This window comes from Balaenoptera acutorostrata, chromosome 2, assembly GCF_949987535.1.
Source record: "Balaenoptera acutorostrata chromosome 2, mBalAcu1.1, whole genome shotgun sequence".
Classification (NCBI taxonomy): Eukaryota; Metazoa; Chordata; class Mammalia; order Artiodactyla; family Balaenopteridae; genus Balaenoptera; species Balaenoptera acutorostrata.
Window position 1 is genome coordinate 91,920,297 of NC_080065.1, and position 21,065 is coordinate 91,941,361.

General features: G+C 34.5%; 1 protein-coding gene and 1 non-coding gene across 4 annotated transcripts in view; both read right to left on the bottom strand.

The window, feature by feature from the left end:
- FBXL17 (F-box and leucine rich repeat protein 17) overlaps positions 1-21,065 on the bottom strand; it is a 470,181-nt gene that overhangs the window by 158,698 nt on the left and 290,418 nt on the right. The gene's annotated exons all lie outside the window — the stretch shown is intronic.
- LOC114239130 (U6 spliceosomal RNA) lies at positions 1,433-1,539 on the bottom strand. Its single transcript, XR_003624314.1, has one exon. It is a non-coding gene; the product is annotated as a U6 spliceosomal RNA (small nuclear RNA).

The window sequence follows — 21,065 nt, forward strand, 5'->3', positions numbered from 1 at the left end:
TGGCTCAGTCCCCTGAATTATCAGAAAAACCTGTACAGTCAAACTGACACATTGGCATACGCATCCTTCAATGCGGCCCCTGTTTTAATCTTTATAAATAACAGTTAAGTAAAAGGGTAAAAGCAAAAAGAGTCATTAACCTTTTCTAGAAAGTAAGGATCAAGTAATTTGATACCTATGTGTGTAATCCATCAAAAAATTACTGAGTATCCATCTCTGTCTTTCAGATATTTTATTTGCTGTCTGGCTTATTTGTAGGTATCTTCATAAAATGTCAGGAAATTTTATACAATTTTACTTCACATAATTTATTACTGAAGGTTAAATTAGTTATAGAGAAGACATTTTTCTTTTAAAAATATTTTTATAGAATATTGTTTTAATGGAATGATAAATATTTCTAAGTTCCTCAGAATAACTGAATAAACATTTTTCTGGCTATTTAAAAAAAAAAAGATATATGATAAAAATGGGTAAGCTCTTCCACTGTTACAACAGAAAACTTAAGACAGTAACAATGTAATTATGATTGATACAGCTTATTATGAAGGGAAATTTTTAAACCTAATTCCATGTCATTTCGCTTTACTGTAATATTTGAATAAAGTCATAAAAAAGGGAAAATAAAACATTACAGGCAACAACCATGTTTTACATATGACTTTAAAAACTAATTTTTACATACTAAGGATAAAAATAAAGGCCCTAGATGATTATAATATTATAAATAGTTAATAAAAAGTCTACTTTCTACCGTATCAAATATACATAGCTCTCTTTCCTCCTCCATTACCTACCAAAAAAGTTAGCAGATCCAACATTTTGTATGACCACCACAAAATGAAATAAGTTAGTGCAGAAATAATGTTCATATCATTTATTTTGTTCTCATGGTCTTTTCAAATAGTTCAAAACACCTGATTTTACATCTGATTATGGAAAAACTCTAAGCAAATACAATATTCTATTTGTGTTCCTGCCACTTGATTCTATATTAGGTATGCTACAAGCACACGTGAACATTAAAGACACACAGAGCAGACTACAGACAGCAAATAACACAAATTGATTTCAGTGTACAAGCCAGATCAAATGCTATTTCATAGGCAACAAAAACCGGTATTCACATAAAATCAGATAATCAATCACTAGATAAAAACTGTCCTAAAACTGATGAAAGGCTATGAGCATCAGGTTTCCTCCCTACATGACAGAGAAAAGCTATGAATAGATATTACACGTATATTTAGCTTACTCAAGAGGCAATAGCCAAGATAAAACACGTGATTAAGAAATAAAAACAGTATAGTACATATCTTTTAGAGGAAAAAAAAGAGAAACATAAGAGAAAAGCACTTTGCTTTTACAAAGGATCACCTAGGATTTTTGTTCTTTTTTAAAATTTTTTAAAAATTAATTAATTAATTATTTTAAAAATAAGGAACGCTTCATGAATTTGTGTGTCATCCTTGCACAGGGACCATGTTAATCTTCTCTGTATTTTTCCAATTTTAGTGTATGTGCTGCCGAAGCTAGCACTTGCTCTGCTTTTAAATGTTCAGTCACATAAGGTTTTCCAAATACTTTTAATTACCCTGTAATCACAGCCAGTGTGCTAGAAGTTATGCACAACATAAAACTATTCCGCAAATAGGAATTCATGGAGGAAAAAGAAGTATTCCTTGGAAGATTTTTAGCAAAAATTATTATTTTTTTAATTTAAATATCACATATTTCATGGATGTGATATTTGAGAAGTCCCAAGTTCTGTGAACCTGGTCTGAAACTCAATATCATATTAACACACAAAATTGAGCGGTTCAAATAAATAGGTAAAATAGCTATTTTTTTGAGAGTTGAAAATGGAAGTGGTTTATATTATCCTGTTACTGCAAATTGGTGAAAATGGAACCCCACATCAGGTCCCTGGCTAGTGTCTGAAGTCCTGTGATTAGTCTAGGCCTAGTTTCCCAGGCAGCTTGTAGTGACAGCAAGTCATGATGAGAGACCACGCTGGTGACTGTCCTTTCCTTCTAAAACTTTTAGAGTCTATTCTAGAGTATATTTACAGGAGGTACCTTAACACAAGTCTGTCGACCACATTTACTCTAAATGATTCTACTCTGTTTTAAGAGTCTTGGCTTTAGTCGTGACCTTTATTTAGTGTATTAACATCAGAGAATTTCCCAGTTCACTGCATAGACTGTATGCAGGCAACAAACAAGGCTTAGTAATTTACACCTTTTGACTACAGGTATTCATGTAAATTTTTAAGGGGTATTAAAAATGATACCAAAAAAGGGGAGGAATGTTTGCAAAGTCATAGTCTGTGAGAAGGAGAGTGAAAGAACCAAAGACCACATTTAAAACCTTTGCTTCTCCATCCCCTCTCCTATTCACAGATATCAAATAGGAGAATATTCATTAATCTCAGTGATTAATTATAGTTTTGTCCCTAGGGGTAAGCCATGAATTCCTAAACTCAGAATCCAGAATTCAAAATTTTCCCATTATCCCCCTACCCGTCCCCACCATCCCTAAGGATAAACCTCAGAATACCATATGACCAACATTTTCTATGGGTCAGTGCATTCAAAGATTTCCTATTTCATGCATGACAACCTAAGGAATTACAAAACTTTGGAAAAGAACAATATCCTTAGGGAAAGTAATAATCTATAAGATTATTAAGAACAAATTCATAATATAGGAATATGGCATAGTGGAAAAATGCAGAAGAATATCAAATATTGTTAAAGTAGCCCATGAACATCAAACACAAACCTACTAAACCACCTTTCCGAGTTCTGAGAAACAAGAGGAGACATGTTTTAACAAGAGTGCATAAAGAATCAGAAGACATACATTCTATTCTCACCTGCATGAAACCACAAAACAACCCCTATCTTCTTCGAAGTCCCACATCATCATTCTTTATAAAAATGTGGGCCTATATGAAAAATTTCTCCAAATCAAATGTCCTAGGTTCATTTAAATATATTTTAGTTCATTCTGAATTGCCTCCCCTCAGATTATTTTCTTGCTTTTATGTTTTGGCAGGGTTCTGAAGAGAATTAAAAAATTGCAATCATTGTAAATTCCTGAGTAACAGCTGTTGAGTTCATATATATATAAACTCTGTTAGAACAGTGAAAAGGGCCAGAAAACCTCCTCCAAAGTATCCAAAGCATCCAGAATTATTTTTTATAATAATGTGATTTTATGCTCACTTGCTTTTGATAATGTTCTAAAATGCACCTAAAACATTTGATGAAATATGAAAAACAGCAAAAAGGTACTTTTGTGAGCAATATAGGGTTTTTTTTTTTTTTAAAGAAGAGAAGGCATTACTTAGTTTCAGTGGAGGCAAAAATCTGTCTCCCTAGCAATAGATTCCTAGTAACCTGATTTATGTGAAGGGTAAAGGTTAATGAATTAAGCTGTGTAAGCTTCAAAACTATCAAAGGAATTCAAAAGAGCCTTGAATTATAGAAAACAATGGCCATTCTACATACATACCAAATTTTTATGTTTTTTGTCTCCTACTCAAAAGCTGGAACATGGCATTAGTGACAATTGAAAAGAACTAATGAGGAAATATGACTACATTGCTTGCAAAGAGGAGTGTCCTAGGAGACCTTGTTACTGTTTGTGATGTGTTTCAAATCCAAATGAAGCTAATTGGAGCTGCCAGACACTGGTTTGCAAATCTCACTTTAAAGGACAGGCTCAATCACCTTAGAGGTGTGAAAAGAAATGTCCCCATTAGAGATGCATTAGTATGTGGCTTGGTGAATTTCTAAATAAACTTTAGGATGTTCTTTCCTAAGTCACTTTTGTATTTGGATAATAGATATATCTTCAAGCAGAAGAAAAAATGCAACAAGACAAAAACAACCCTACAGATTTAAAACAAAAAGTATGAACAGTGCTATAAAGTAATTGGCAAATAAGTGCAACGGGGAGCTAAGTACGTTTAAGGTCGAATAAACACGTAGATCAAACGTTAAAACTCCTGAAATACAAACACATCATAAAAGTGATCTATTTGGGGGTTTCAGAAATAGAACTTCATTTTCATCATTTCCTGAAACTAGACAAGCCAACAAACCACCCTGTGTTATATAGATTGTAAGTGGGTAAAAGCAGAAGAGGCTGCAACACACACACACACACACACACACACACACACACACACACACACGAAAAGGAATAAAAAGGATTTACAAGATCTAAAGAGAGAAACAAGGGAGCAAACTTGGTTCAATTCTGTGCTACAAAAGCTCATCCTGACTAACTCATATACGGGTCATTTAAATGATAGCAGAGGTCACCAAAACACAATTTGGCATCTTACACAAAGAATAATGATATTTGATTGATTTTTCTAAAGCCCCAAATCGAGTTTTACTAAAGTATAGTCCAATCCCAGTGCAGCAAATGAATGGACATGATTTATAGGTATACCCTGCTTTCAGAATGTGCACTATATAACAGATTTCTATGTTAAAAAAAGGTAAATTTACAGTTAAACATTTACAAGATGAATCAATTCAAGAATTTACTAACAGTACCTTTCCCGTTATATGTGAATATAATTTCATTTATAAACATTCCATTCATAGGTACTTTTTCTAGTAACACGACACCTTAACCTCACACAGCATGCAGTGGTTATTTTTAACTTAAAGAAATGTACATAATGACAAATGAAAGCCTATTTTGAGAAAGTGATACATGGCATCAAATTGATACGTTGAGCGCCCTTTGTATTTCATGGTACACTTTCTTGTAAACGTTCTTCTATTCCATCCCTTTAACAGCACAGTATCAAATGTATGCTTAAGTCAATTTTTCATGCAAACATCTAAAGATAATCTCGTAAAAGAGATGCTCACTGCAAGAGAGATTTTTTTAAAAGGATGACTTGCAATTAAAGTGCTAAAGCGTTCACTCGAAACACAATATATCTCAGGGGCAAAGACTAGGAGTGACATGCAAAATGTCACCAGCTCCACCAGTTACAAGTCTCTTGGGATATTCATTAAGTTCTCACTTAGCAAATGTTATTCTCTGGAAAGCCAATATCTGATTAGTGAATCCAAGATTAATTTAGGTAGTTGCTACTTAAACAGTGGAAAACTGATGCCCATTTTGGCACACAGAGATAGTGAAAGATTACACAATGAGAAGAGTGGTTTGTTTGTTTGTTTTTAATAAGATGTACCACAATAAGTGGCCTGAGATGTTATTGAAATGTAAACTCTATGGGTTTACATCTCTGCCAACAGAGGTGTTACACCTTTGGAAAAGGTAGAGCAGATGTTGTCACCTGCTGATTCTGTCTGGACCACCCTTTCCCTGACAGTCTCTAGCATTAAGTAGGTTTCCTAACTGGAGAGTAAGTAGGAGTTAGCACTGAAAAAGGAGTAATACAACAGCAAAATAATATTTTCTAACAATATTTAGGAGTGACCATCACAAACCAGCTCTTACGGGAATATTTTGTTCCTTCACTTATATAGAAAAACATGTTTAATATAATTTGAATGTTTCTTAGAGAACTTTAAAAATGTTTTTCAAATAGAATAAAGCCTGCAGTATTTTTTTAAATGCACATTTTCCTTAAGCTACTAAGAAACAAAATGGTTAAACATTTTTCCAAAGCAAGGGGGCAGGGGAGAGGAAACCAAACTAACACATTTGGATAAACTTGGTTCTGGCTTTAATATTTCAGATACATTTATCCAAAAGTCTTGTTTTTAATTTTAGCCGTTGTTCCATCCTTTTACTGCAGCTACACTAAACCATTATATAATAACTTGAGCTAACTTTTTCTAAGCATGCCTCCAAATATGCAAGCAGCAGAAAAAAGATTCTAAGCTATTTCTGATTTATTTCAACAAGGTTTTATTAAGTGTAAATTATGTGTCAGAAATGTTAAAAGATCTAATCAGAAAGCCACATTATTATAAAATGATGGACATAATACTTATAACCTTGATAGATCAACTACTATTTATTTTTGCTGCTATGGCTGATATTAATGTTCATAACCAGCAGCAGAAAAAGCATATCACTATCTCTATATCTACTGAAAATCAACTGAAAAGAGTCATGTTGCAGGACTGAAGGAAATGCTAGAAAGAAAGGGAAGGGGAAAATTTAAAGGTAAGACTTCCTAATTCAGCAGTTTAGTCATTCTTCAATGGAAAAAAAAAATGTAGTTATTTTGAAATAGGAAAAGTTAAGAAATCTCCTCCATCCTTAAAGGTTTTTGGGGTTCCATTAATTTATAGCCAATATCTCTGGGGGAATCCAGGCATTGCACAATGTTGATACAGTTAAGACTGGTGCTATCTTTATGGTATTCTGGCATATTTTAAGATAGAGGGTGGAAGAGAAGATTTTATTATCCTACATGTAACAAAAATTTACTGTGTGGAAGCAAAAGCCCACACCCTGAAAAAAAAAAAAAAAACAGGAATATAAAAACGTATAGGGCTTCCCTGGTGGCGCAGTGGTTGAGAATCTGCCTGCTAATGCAGGGGACACGGGTTCGAGCCCTGGTCTGGGAAGATCCCACATGCCACGGAGCAGCTGGGCCCGTGAGCCACAATTGCTGAGCCTGCGCGTCTGGAGCCTGTGCCCCGCAACGGGAGGGGCCGCGATGGAGAAAGGCCCGCGCACCGCGATGAAGAGTGGCCCCCGCTTGCCGCAACTGGAGAAAGCCCTCGCACGAACCGAAGACCCAATACAGACAAAAATAAATAAATTAATTAATAAAAAAAAAAAAAAAAAAAAAAAAAAAAAAAAAGTATAAAACTATGGTCCAGTTCAGTGAATTGTGATTCATCAGAGGCCATTCCTTTTCTGAAAAAAAAGTCAGGCAAAATTCTGGCAAGTTCCAACTCCTACCCCGTCCTACAATAATAAATAAGAACTTTAATGGTAAAGCTAGAAATATTTCAGACTTGTTAGGCTTCCAAACAGCTAACATGAAATTTAGATGGAATATTAAACATACAGTTGATGGTAATCTCCCTGCCCATCTCCACCCCCATTACACTTACTGCTTTAAGTATTGATGAGAAAGTCTCAATTCAACAGACATCATATATTTTAAGCTCACCTTTAATTTAAAATGGATAAGACAAAATTATTTTAGTGGACTATAAAAGTATACTGAAGATGAGATTTCAGGCATTATTCAGGAAAGAGTTAAGTACTTCCTTACCAGAAGACGCCACAAGTCGGCTTTGTAGTGACTAATTGCCTCTTTAACCTCTGTACTGGGGGAGCTGGCCTGTGCTTCAATACCAGTTTTGTGATAGAGCCAAAGACTGATGTTCAACAGAGACCTCCCATGACCTGTGTAGCCAAGGAGTTAACTCAGACAAGATGCTGACAAAAGGTTTCCTTCTCACTTGGGAAGGCACAGAATCTCTTTTTGGATAAGCCAAATTCTCAGAAGACTATAAAACACAGCAGTAAAGACAATTTATAGAAGTCAAAAGAATGGTTTCACTTCAGCTAACAGTGATTCCCAACATCCCAATGTACCACTCAAAATTTTGTTTGAGAATGGTTTTAGCAATATGAAAAAACTATATTTGTGAAATGCAATGAAGAGGGCACCTAATTTGATATCTTTGAAAGCTTATAATTAGATAGCTGTAGTAGGACACAAAGAAAGCAGGTCAACATTCTCCATTCCAAATGTTTCCCACATGCTTCAAGCGTTCATATTCAGGAAGCCTGCACTTTGTCACTAATTTTTAAGCTTAGCACATTTCTGGCCCAATCAAAAGCCAATAAAAGAATTTTTACAGGTGATTTTAAGTACAATTATAAAAAACTAATTAATCCTGTAATTGGGAGAAGAAAATGGTGAAGGCTTCTTATTAGTTTCTGAAAAAGAAGGTATGAGGAAGGAGTTCTAGGTTAGGGAGCGGGAAAAGTATAGGCAGTAGGAATAAAGTTACCCGCATATTCATTCAGAAAGACCAAAGGAGAAAGATCACATGGCACTGATGAAGACAAGGACACTACATAAATTTGACCTTATTGATGCTTAGCTAGATTGAACTCTGAACCCTTTGAGGCTTAAGGGTCATCACTGCTGAATTCATAAAACCTACTTCCAAAGCTCTGGGACTCCCATTACTTTATTCCTATTTTCTTCCATATCATTACATATTAATGTCATGTCAGGGGTGAAATAATCTTTGCTCTAACATTTACAGGAAAGAGAGGCAGCGGGTCACATTTAGTTGTTTTGGTACATTATGTTTACACGGAGAGATAACTTTCTTACTTAGTAAAAAGAAATAACATTTACACTTCTTTAAAAATAAAAAAGAAAGAAACAATTCATATATTTCTACAAACTACAATAAGGGATATTAACCAAGAATCCTCTTATGAAAAGTATGCAGTTTACATTTTTAATCCCAAAGGAAGAATGACAACTGATTTCAGTTAATTTTTATTTATCTGAAGGATAGAGAAACAAAGGCCTCCCCATTTCCTTCTTAAATAATATTCAAGTAAATGCAATAGAATGAGATTTTAAAATTCCAGAGAAAGGCTATTGAACCTTACTTAGCTTCACCTGGCCAGTTCAATGATACTTGACACTATAAAGTCCATTTGCCTGTAAAATATGCTTCTAGAAGATTCTTTCTTAACACTTTAATTTATCCAGCAATGACAAGAACTGATTATCAGCAATTTAATTTATATTCAAAGTGCTATGTAGTATAGATGTGCACATGTATATAAATACACTTATAAATACAATTCTTAACAAATACACTTTTCCCTTCCCAATCAACAAATATCTAATTGTTGTAAATCAACAAATTATCTCAAAAAATATCTAATTGTTGTAAATGCACATAGTAAAGGAATTTTAGCAGCCTAGCCCCTGAAATGCTGTGATCACTAAAATTCAGGTTGCTTTGCTTGAATTAGTCCTGTCTATTCCCTACGAAGGGAAAACACATCTCTTTGTTCTTGGAGAAAGTGGTGGAAAGCTAATGAAACCAGTGCTAAGACTGATAGAAACCATAGGGGGGAAGCATTACCCATTTTCTCCTTGCAGAAAGTTGCAAAAGCAAGACAGTAAGTAAGCATAGAGAAAGAAGACAGCATATTTCACTATTTGTTTCAGACAGCAGGTACCTTGCAGGCAACATCATGTCTGACAGCCAGCAGGAACAAGCAACACTCCCAACCCCAGTCCTCAGTTTTATGTTATTTTTAAAACGTAAATCAAAATGAACAGCACACCTCTGGCATGTTTCTAAATGCTCCGCTGTTGATTAGTTGTTGATTATTATAGTTACTGGTCTGTCTGCATAATCAACAAACCATGTAGCAAAATGGAGTAACAGTATTAATATTTCTGCTCTACACACAAAACACTTCTCTCACGTACCCAAGTAAATACAGAAATACATTCTGATATTGCGAGGAAGAAGACTGAGAGGTGAGGAGAGGGGCAATTGATTGTTTTCTAAGGTTGTTAGTGGAATAAAGAGGCAAGAGCAATGCCAGACGTTTGAAAGGGACGTCAGGTAAACGTGCTTGGAGTCAATTGATCAGTTGTGTGTTCCTATGGTTGGTTACTGGGGGGTACCGTGAGTGTTGCCCTGGTAATGACAGAATTTTATTAAAAAATTAAGTTAGAGAACAAATTCCTTTTTGTGATCTGTTATTGAAAGGTAAGTGCATTCTCATCAAGACACAGAACACTCTTCGGCCACTGGGCAAAATTTGGGGCTTTGAGAAAATTAATGGCAATCCAATGCCACATCATACTTTGAAAAAGGTGAAAGAAAATATAAAGGGTAATAGTATAAGCAAGTCAGTGAACATGATATATACTCAGGGACACATTAGTTGAAATAGTGGCTGTAAAGAGGAAAAAGAAGAAAAACAATATATACAAAACATAACAATATCTATATAAAATAATATTTTATATGTAACATATACAATAATACATTCATATATTTCATAATTACTAAGGAGCCTAAATTCATTTCATCTGTTTACTTATATCCAGCCTTATTTCCCTAGAAATGCATATAAAACTACAAAAGAAATATTTGAGAGGGGCTAAGAAGGTAGAAAATATGGATAGTAAAATAATAAAGTTAGGGATATACTCACCCTGAAGGGATTGATATGATTCATCCTGAAAAGCTTCTACAAGTGGAATAAGATTTTGGAATAAACTTTCAAGGAACCAAAGTAAAGAGGGAAGTATGATTATTTATAAGATTCATAATATCAATGAGTTAAAAAAAATCTGATCAAAAGAAGTTACAAAAAGACTAGATAGACTTGACATATCTCTGGGGAAAGGCTGAAGTTTCAAGAAAGTGTTAAAATATTCGGTATCATTTGGAAAATTTCCTCCCATTTCTTAATACCACTGTGGACTTAATTCACATGAAAATGGCCTCTCAAAAAGTTAAAAATTTTAAAGTATATTACACATGATTAATAATATAATGCAATGATAAAACAGAGATGATATTTAGCTATATCAAAATTTTACTGAAATTTAATGTTTCTTGTACAAAATCAATCAGTCATGGACAGTAGAAATATGCTTCCAATGCTCACATTGTCAAAGTTTTGTATGTGTGTATATGTAAGACACAGTCCTGCGGTTCGGAATGTAACTGAACTTCTCTAAGTCTTTTCAGTAAAATTCTGGAAATTACAATACATATCTCCAAGGATTTTGTAAACGTTACATTTCATAATGTTTGCAAAGGTGCTTTTAGTTATTCAACAAACATTTACTAACCCTTACTCTGCCCCTAACTAATGGATACAAAGATGGAAAAGACAAGTCTCTTCCCAGAGGGAATTCACAATCTTGTCAATTTTAACATCTTCCACACAAATAAGACAGGGTTATTTAGGATCGAATAGAATTTTCAAGTACATTTCTTAGAAAACTAGCACTGTGGGACTTTAATAGTTGACATATGCAAGAAAGAAATGTATGCTCCAATATGTTCATGTTAAATCAATTTTTTCCTTAGTAAAAAAATGAATGTAAAGCACATAGGACAGCACCTAGCACACAGTAAGCAATTAAATGTTAATTATTATTATTTAGGCCGTAGCACAGAACTAGGCACATAAAAAAATGCCTGTGGTAGGCTAAATAATGGCCCCCAAAGACATCAGGTCCTAATCCATGCAACCTTTAAGTGTTACTTTATATATACTTTATACTTTTTTATGGAAAAAGGGTCTTTGCAGATGTGATTAAATTAAAGATTTGAGATGGGGAGATTATTCTAGATTATCTGAGTGGGCCCTAAATACAATCACAGGTATACTTACAAGAGAGAGGCAGAGGGAGATTTGACATAGACAAGAGAGGAGATAGTAATATTACCCCAGAAGCAGAGACTGGAGTGATATGACCATAAGCCAAGGAATGTTGGTAGCCACCAGAAGCCAGAAAGAAAAGGAATGAATTCTTCCCTCCAGAGGGAGACTGGCACCTTGATTTTGGCCCAGTGAAACTGATTTTGGATGTCTGACCTCCACAACTGTGAGAGAATAAATATTTTTGCTTTCAAGCAACCAAGTTTGTAGTAATTTGTTACAGTAGCCACAGGAAATGAATATAGTGCCTAATAAATGGCATTAAACTAATCACTGGATTACACACGTGGCACCAAGAAATATGACTTATAAAGGTAACAAACTGGGGCTTCCCTGGTGGCGCAGGGGTTGAGAATCCGCCTGCCAATGCTAGGGGACACGGGTTCGATCCCTGGTCAGGGAAGATCCCACATGCCGCATAGCAACTAAGCCTGTGCGCCACAACTACTGAGCCTGCATGCCGCAACTACTGAAGCCCGCGTGCCTAGAGCCCATGCTCCGCAACAAGAGAAGCCACCGCAGTGAGAAGCCTGTGCTCCACAACAAAGAGTAGCCCCCGCTCACCACAACTAGAGAAAGCCCACGTGCAGCAACGAAGACCTAACTCAGCCAAAAATAAATAAATAAAATGAATAAATTTATTTAAAAAGTAAATAAAGGTAACAAACTAATTGCAATTAAGATGACATAATTGGATAAGACAAAATTTTAAGTTGTGAAAGGGAGAAAAAAAGAAAACCTTAAAGAATCCTACCAAATCTTCAGCCTGAATTAGAATAAATTCCAAAAAGGTATGTCTTCTAAACTTTTTTAGAATAAACACTCATTTTTGCACAATTTATTATTGAAAATTTGAAGCATACCGAAATTTAAAGGAATTGTTCACTCAAAGCCATTATTCACCACCTAGATTCCATAATTAACATTTTTCTATCTGCTTTATCTCAGATGTATCCTATCTATTTCTCTATCCACCCAGGTATCTATCTATCCATTCTTACTTTTTAATGCATTTTAAAGTTAAGTGCAGACATCAGTACATTTCACCCATAAATACTTTATCATACACATCATTAACTAAAGTTCAATGTTTATAATGGTTCTCTTTAAAAAAAAAAGTTTTACCTGCTGTGAAATACACAAATCTCAAATGCAATCAGTTTTGACAAATGCATATATCTGTCTACCTTGAACCCCTATCAGATCTAGACTATTCCTAGCACCCCACCAAGTTCCCTCATGCCCCGCCTTCCAGTCAATGCCCATACCCACCCACAAAGGCAACTACCATTGTATATGTTTTGTTACTTTGTTTTATTTTACCGTAGCTTAGTTTTGTCTGTTCAGAAATTTCATAAAAATAGAATCATATTTGAGTAACTTATTTTTACTCTGTAAGAGGTTGAGATTCATCTATTTTGTTTAACATTTCAGTAGTTTTTCCTGATTGTACCTTTCAGTTGCCAAGAGGCATTCCATTATATGTATATAGCATAGTTTCTTTATCCATTCTTCTCTTGAAGGGCAGGTGAAATGTTCACAGTTTGGGGGGAATTCATTAATAACACTGCTAGGAACATTCTTATACAGTCTTTTCGTGGACATATGCTTTCATTTCTCATGGTTAAAAACCTGGGAGTAGAATTGCTAAGTCACAGAGTATTAGCAGTATGTATGAAGTAGATGAATGAATTTCTTTCCAAAGTTGTTATACTATTTTACATGCCCATCAACATTTATGAGAATTGTAGTTTCTTCAAATCCTCACCAATGCTGGTGTTATCAGACTTTCAGCCATTCGAGTGTGTATGTAATTAAGACCATTCTACATTAAAAAATTCAAAGATCCCATCATGATAATAATTCTACTGTTTTTATCTTTTAAGAAAATACACAATAATAAAAGATAGCTAGAAACTGATCAATATTTTAAAATTTATTTGTATATTTCCAGAATTTTTTTAATGCACATGATATAAAAGTACACATACATGATATAATTTATTCATTAAACAGACAATGCTCGCTGCAGACTCTTTGCAATAGCTTTCTGACCCAGATGCAACATTCCATCTGCTAGTTCTTTGGGATATCTTCCATCTTATCTATCATCTTTATTCCAAGCACCTGACTATCCAACAATAACCAGATAACTTCAGGAAAGGGATCTCAGACAGTTCTTAGCCCTCAACGTTATACGTTGTCTTCCATGTTCTCTCTCATGAGTTGAACTAAAAGTTAAAAACCAATATAAAATCAGCCCCAAAACTATGATCTCCTTGATAAGCATCAAGCTTTTCATTTAAGGTTCCTACCCTAACTGAATATTTGGTGAAAGACATTATATAATGTTGTGCCTTAAAAGGTAGACTGCTTATCCAATCACCAAGAGCATTTTTTAGAATGTGTTGCCGTGAACTGGGTTAGGATTCTGGCACTAGTCAGCATATAGTAAAAGCTGGATACCATGGACCTTTCAGCAGAGTTTTCCTCAATCTGGGAAAAAAAATAATGGAACTGCCTTTCTTTTAGTGTTACTAATTATCTAAGTCAATTGCCCAATTTTAAGTAACACACAGTCTGCTGATTTTCATAGCTACATACACTGCACATAAAATAAAAGACTTCACCAAAACATGCTGAAAACCATGGAAGTTGCAAATGAACATAAAGATGCTTAGTACTGCTGAAGAGACAAGGTGTTTTTCTCTAATCGTAAGTAAACAAAGAACAAAACAGATCAAAGAAAATTTAACCTGACAGTTTATCTTTTTTCACTCCATTGTAAATTTTATTTTTGTCTCACATAAAATGATTCACCTATGATCTAGATGATTTGTGTTAAGCAACCATACAGTAGGTATTTAAAGGACTCTTTGTAAACAAAGCCCCCAAATATGATCAAGGAAAGAGTCACAAATCTCTTAAAGCATTTAGTTAAGGTTCAAGACATACAAAAGTTCGTGAACAGAGCCATATTAACACTGCCGAGCACAGTATAGGTTTCTATATTTGAGGATATCTATTAGATCTGAAAGATCTTCTTGATATATAATATAAAAATAATGAAGATATTAATAACATTCGGCATATTACTATAAACCTCACATGACCAAACTTTGGTATTCAATGAGAGGAAAAGATATTATACCTTGATTTCAAAATATAATACATAAAAATATAGTAAGAATTATATAACCATTATATTATTTTTCAAAAGATTAATATTTAAAAATGGAAACCACTGAGAAATAATTGCAAAGTTACTAACTGTATGAAAGCCTTTAAAAGTTATTTTATACTTTTATATTATTCAATTACACCATATAACTTTTAAGACATTCATTCAACCTAATTTTTTTCAAAGTAAACTTTAAACACTGATAAGAATCAATGTCTGTAAATCCCTACAAAGGGAGAATAAATGCATGTTTATTGCAAAAATTAATACAGAGCCCAAATCTATGAGTTTGGAAATCTCTCTTAATAGCTAGTACAACCAATGTCAAACATTAATTATAAAAAGACATTCAGAATTATTTGGGGTTGAAAAAAGTTTTAATGGCCAGCAGGTTGTGTATTCATACAAACTGGGTACAGCCACATTTGTTACTGAGGCTACCTTCCAACATCCATGCCCAGTCACCCTGAGCCTGGTCTTCAGCCAAACACCTAATTCCTCTATGCTTGGAATCTTCAATTTTATTGGCTTATCCAGGCCAGATTAAGGCATGCAGAGGCCATGAGTCCTGGAAAAAAATATGGTTCCTCTTCCATCTCTAATTTCATAATAATAATTTAAAACTCCACTAAACTGCACAATACATGAAAGAAAGACCAAAGTCTAATTTTAATTTCTTTTCTCAGATTGTTGATGCTGTCCTTCTCGGGGTGATACACTAGGCATGTGCTTGGTCTGCTTAATGGTAATCCAGCAGAATGCCAGACTTTGTACCAACCTACTGCTATATCCTTCACTTGGAACCTCCATGCCCCTGTTTTATGGACCAAGATGATTTTGGTACATTTCTTTTGTTCAAATTTTGTCCCCCATTTATTTCTTTCATTGTAGCTTGAAACCCTAGATATTGACTTCTGGCCCCAAAATTCTACATAAGTCTATCTGACTTGGCCCACTAAACAGAATTATTACATAGATAGTTTCTCAAAACACTAAATTTTTCATGTAATTAGACCTTACCAGAGTCACAAATAGGCATCCTAGCCATAGTCTGTGTGGCTGAGTCAGTGTTTTAAACAAACCTGTGAATATGAGTGTCATTAGATCAGACATGCATTCTTCAGTTGTTACAGTCCCCACCATTCCCCAATGATTACATTTGACCCACTTCACTCATTTACATTCTATGTTTGGTCAGACCCCAGCAGTGGACTCTTCTCAGACTGACAGTTGCTCTTGACTCCTAGTTTTTCCTCCCTCTGTTGTGACCACTGTATGAAGTATATGTCATCACCCTGACCTGACTTCGAGTCTGACCTGACATGGGGCCTATGTTTTACTCATCCTTGATGAGATGCTCAAGACAGGTTTGTTGAATGAGTGTGTGAAGGATTGGTGCACACTGATAAGACAAGTCATGCTCTTGTATATACTTGGAATTCTGAATAAAAAGAGCAAATGTACCACTTTTAATAAGCATATGTCAACAAAGCAGAACATTATTTTTAGGCACAAGGAATGAATTACTTGCAGTTATAAAGAGAAATATCTATGTAAAATCTGTCTTATAAAAAGGATGAAGAGCATGTATTAAAATATAGAGGGATTTAAAGGGAAAAAAACTGTACATGAAGATAGGCAGACTTTAAAATATAAATAGGATAAGAATGTGCAAAGGAAACATAAAGTGGATTTTGTTGAATTTCCCTCAGTAAACATATCTCCTACAGTAGTTAAGCCAAACTGATTGAGAAGACACTAGAATACTCATCCTTATGTAATCAAAAGAAGCAACAAAAACTGTAATAATTTCTTTTGTAAATGCTATGGCTATTGAAAATTACAAACTGCCATGAATTTCAAGGAACTCAGCTTATATTTCTTGATGTTGCAAAAGAAATGTTTACCTATTTACCTAAGGGAAGTAAGTTTACTTTCTATAAGTTCCACTACAGGAAAAGGAAAATATCACAATTTGTCAATGTAAGAGTAAATATCACAGTAAGAAAATAAATATGGGTTTTACAAGGTATTATTTTCAAAGAAGGTTGATGTGGTAAACAACATAGTTCAAAAGTACTTTTTATTTAAAATGTATACCCTTTAACATTCATTTGCTTATAGAATTAAGACAGTATGTTTACTGGAGGGGTCTGGTACACACCTAACTATTTTTAGTGTAATTTAGAAATGTCACTGCCTTCAAGAGGCAGAATGGGTGCTCTGGAGCACAGACTCAGTAGTCTCAGTTCCAGAGACCAGAGCAAATCCAGGCTTGGGAACCTCAGCAAGTTACTTAGCCTCCCTGTGCTTCACTTTCCTTATCCGTACAGTGGGTGTAATAAGAACATCTACTTCAAAAGGCTTTTGTAAGGATTAAAAGAAATGATATATATAAAGTGTTTAGAACAGTGCCTTGCACAAATTAAATGATACATATCTTAGCTATTATAACTTAATTTAAAATTTCCATTATCTCTAGATAATATGTGCCTCCTGATTTAATATAATAAGAGCTATCCAGCACTACCTATGCGGTATACTGCTCCCAAACCAGGAACCTAAATTTAATCGAGACTCTAATCTATCTATCAATTTATAGACAATATATGGGGGTGGGCAGGTAGCAAAACATATTGAATGGTACCACAAGAAGACAATCAGCTAAATCCAGGATGAAAGAAATTTTGCAGGACAAACGATTCATGTTCTACAACAAATGAATGACAGGCAAAAGAAGAGTAGTATTATTCATTAAAAGAGACCAAATGCAACATGTAACCTAGTTTGGATCCTAATTCAAATAAATGAGCTGAAAAGAGGCTTCAAGAAATTATCATTATGTTCATTAGTTGTAATAATAGTATTGTATGTGTGCATTTAAAAAATCTTCATCTGTTAGAGATAACTGAAGTGTTTCCAAATGGTAATTTGTTCAGAATTTAATTTAAAATACTCCAGGAAAAAGTAAGTTGGGGGGATCAATCAATGAAATAAGAATGGCAAAATGTTGGTAATTGCTGAGTTCAGGTGATGGGTACACAAGAATTCATTATATGATTCTCTCTATATTTATGTGTGTTTAAAACCTTCCACAATAAATATTAAAAATTCATTATCTTGTGTGTTTGCCAATCATATTTGTTATTCTGATTGTGCAATTTAACTAAATGCTACAGTAAATTAAATGTGAAAGTGAAAAAGAATTATTTTTATAAAACTACACTAAATGCTTCACATATATTTGATAAAAGTAATTAATTAAAAATGATTTTAATTAGGTGTGAAATGATTTAAAAGTTTAGGAAAATCAAACATCTTTTACAACCATAATGGTATGAGACTAGAAATCAACAACAAGAAAAAAATTACAAAACCCACAAACAACTGGAGTCTAAATAACATGCTACTAAACGACCAATGGGTCACTGAATAAATAAAAGAGGAGGGCTTCCCTGGTGGCGCAGTGGTTGAGAATCCGCCTGCCAATGCAGGGGACACGGGTTCGAGCCCTGGTCTGGGAAGATCCCACATGCCGCGGAGCAACTGGGCCCGTGAGCCACAACTACTGAGCCTGCGCCTGCGCGCCTGGAGCCTGTGCTCCACAACAAGAGAGGCCGCGATAGTGAGAGGCCTGCGCACCGCGATGAAGAGCGGCCCCCGCTCGCCGCAACTAGAGAAAGCCCTCGCACAGAAACGAAGATCCAACACAGCCAAAAATAAATAAATAAATAAATAAATAAACTTAAAATTACAAAAAATAAAAAATAAAAAAAAAATAAAAATAAAAATAAAAGAGGAAATTTACAAAATACCTTTAGACAAAAGAAAATGTAAACACAAAAGTCCAAAATCTATGGGATGCAGCAAAAGGAGTTTTAAAAGAAAATTCTTTAGCAATACAAGCCTACCTTAAGAAACAAACAAACAAAAAACTCAAATAAACAATCTAACCTTACAACAAAAGGAACTAGAGGGCTTCCCTGGTGGCGCAGTGGTTGAGAGTCTGCCTGCCAATGCGGGGGGCACGGGTTCGAGCCCTGGTCTGGGAAGATCCCACATGCCGCGGAGCAACTAGGCCCGTGAGCCACAATTACTGAGCCTGCGCGTCTGGAGCTTGTGCTCCGCGGCAAGAGAGGCCGCGATAGTGAGAGGCCCGCGCACCGCGATGAAGAGTGGCCCCGCTTGCCGCAACTGGAGAGGGCCCTCGCACAGAGGCGGAGACCCAACACAGCCATGAATAAATAAATAAATAAATTTAAAATAAATGTGATTTGAATAAAATATAAAATCTGGTTTAAAAAAAAAAAAAGGGAACTAGAAAAAGAACAAACAAAACTTAATGTTAGTAGAAAGAAAATTATAAATATCAGAGTGGAAATAAATGAAATAGAGACTAAAAAAACATTAGAAAAGATCAATGAAACTGAGAGCTGCTTTTTAAAAAAGATAAACAAAATTGATAAGCCTTTAGCAAGGCTCACCAAGAAAAAAAGAGGTAAGGCCCAAATAAATAAAGTCAGAAATGAAAGAGGAGAAGTTAAAACTGACACCACAGAAATACAGCGGATCATGAGAAATTATGATGAGCAGTTATATGCCAATAAAATGGACAATCTAGAAGAAATTGATAAATTCCTGGAAATGTACAATCTCTCAAGATGAACCAGGAAGAAATAGAAAATATAACAGACTGATTACCAGTAATACAATTGAATTAGTAATAAAAAAAACTCCCAACAAATAAAAGTCCAGGACTAGATAGCTTCACACGTGAATTCTATCAAACATTTAGAGAAGAGTTAATGCCTATCCTTTTCAAACTAATCCAAAATATTGAAGAGGAAGAAATGCTTTTGAACTAATTTCACAAGGCCAGCATCACACCAATACCAAAACCAGACAAGGACAGCACAAAAAAGAAAGAAAATCACATGCCAATATCCCTGGTGAATATAGATGCAAAAATCCTCAACAAAATATTAGCAAACTGAATTGAACAATACTCTAAAAGGATCATGCACCACGAGCAAGTGGAAATTATGTCAGGTATGCAAGGATGGTTCAAGATCCACAAATCAATCAATATGATACACAACATTAACAAATTAAAAAATAAAAATCATATGATCATCTCAGTAGATGAAGAAAAAGCTTTTGAAAAAATTCAATATCCATTTATGATTTTAAAAAATCTCTCAGCAAGGTGGATATAGAGGGAATATTCCTCAACATAATAAAAGCCGTATGTGACAAATCCACAGCCAACATTATACACAACAGTGAAAAGCTGAAAGCATTTCCTCTAAGATCAGGAACAAGACAAGGATGACCACTCTCATCACTTTTATTCAACATAATTTTGGCAATCCTAGCCATGGCAATCCCCAGACAAGAAAAAGAAATAAAAGGAATCCAAATAGGAAAGGAAGAAGTAAACTGTCACTGTTTGCAGATGACATGATACTATATATAGAGCGTCCTAAAGATGCCACCAAAAAACTGTTAGAACTAATAAATGAATTCAGTAAAGTTACAGAATACAGAATTAATATACAGGAGTTCAGATAGTTTGTTACTAGTGTATAGAAATAACAAACTATCAGAAAGAGAAATAAAGAAAACAGTCCTATTTACAACAGCATCTAGAAGAATAATATACCTAGGAAAGAATCTAAGGAGGTAAAAGACTTGTACTCTAAAACTATAAGAGACTGATAAAAGGAAGTTGAAGACAACCCAAACTAATGTGTTTATGAATTGGAAAAATTAACATTGTTAAAATGATCATATTACCCAAGGCAATCTACAGATTCAATGCAATACTTATCAAAATATCAATGGCATTTTTCACAGAATGAGAATAAATAATTCTAAAATTTGTATGGAAATACAAAAGACCCCAAAAAGCCAAAGCAATCTTGAGAAAAAAGAACAAAGCTGGAAGTGTCATGCTCCCTAATTTCAAATTATACTACAAAACTACAGTAATCAAAACCAGCATGGTATTGGCACAAAAACAGACACATAAATCAATGGAACAGAATAGAGAGCCTAGAAATAAACCCCCACTTATATGGCAAATTAATCTATGTCAAAGGAGGCAAGAATATACAACGGGGAGAAGACAGTCTTCTCAATAAATGGTGTTGGGAAAACTGGACAGCTATATGCAAAAGAATAAAACTGGACTACTTTCTCACACCATATACAAAAAGAAACTTAAAATGGATGAAAGACTTAAATGCAAGATGTGAAACCATAAAATTCCTAGAAGAAAACATAGGCAGTGTGCTCTTTGACATCGGTCTTAGAAATATTTTTTTGGATCTGTTTCCTCAGGAGAGGAAAACTGAAGCAAAAATAAACAAATGGAATTACATAAAACTAAAAAGCTTTTGTACAGTGAAGGAAACTATAAACAAAACAAAAAGGTCCCCTACTGAATAAGAGACAATAGTTG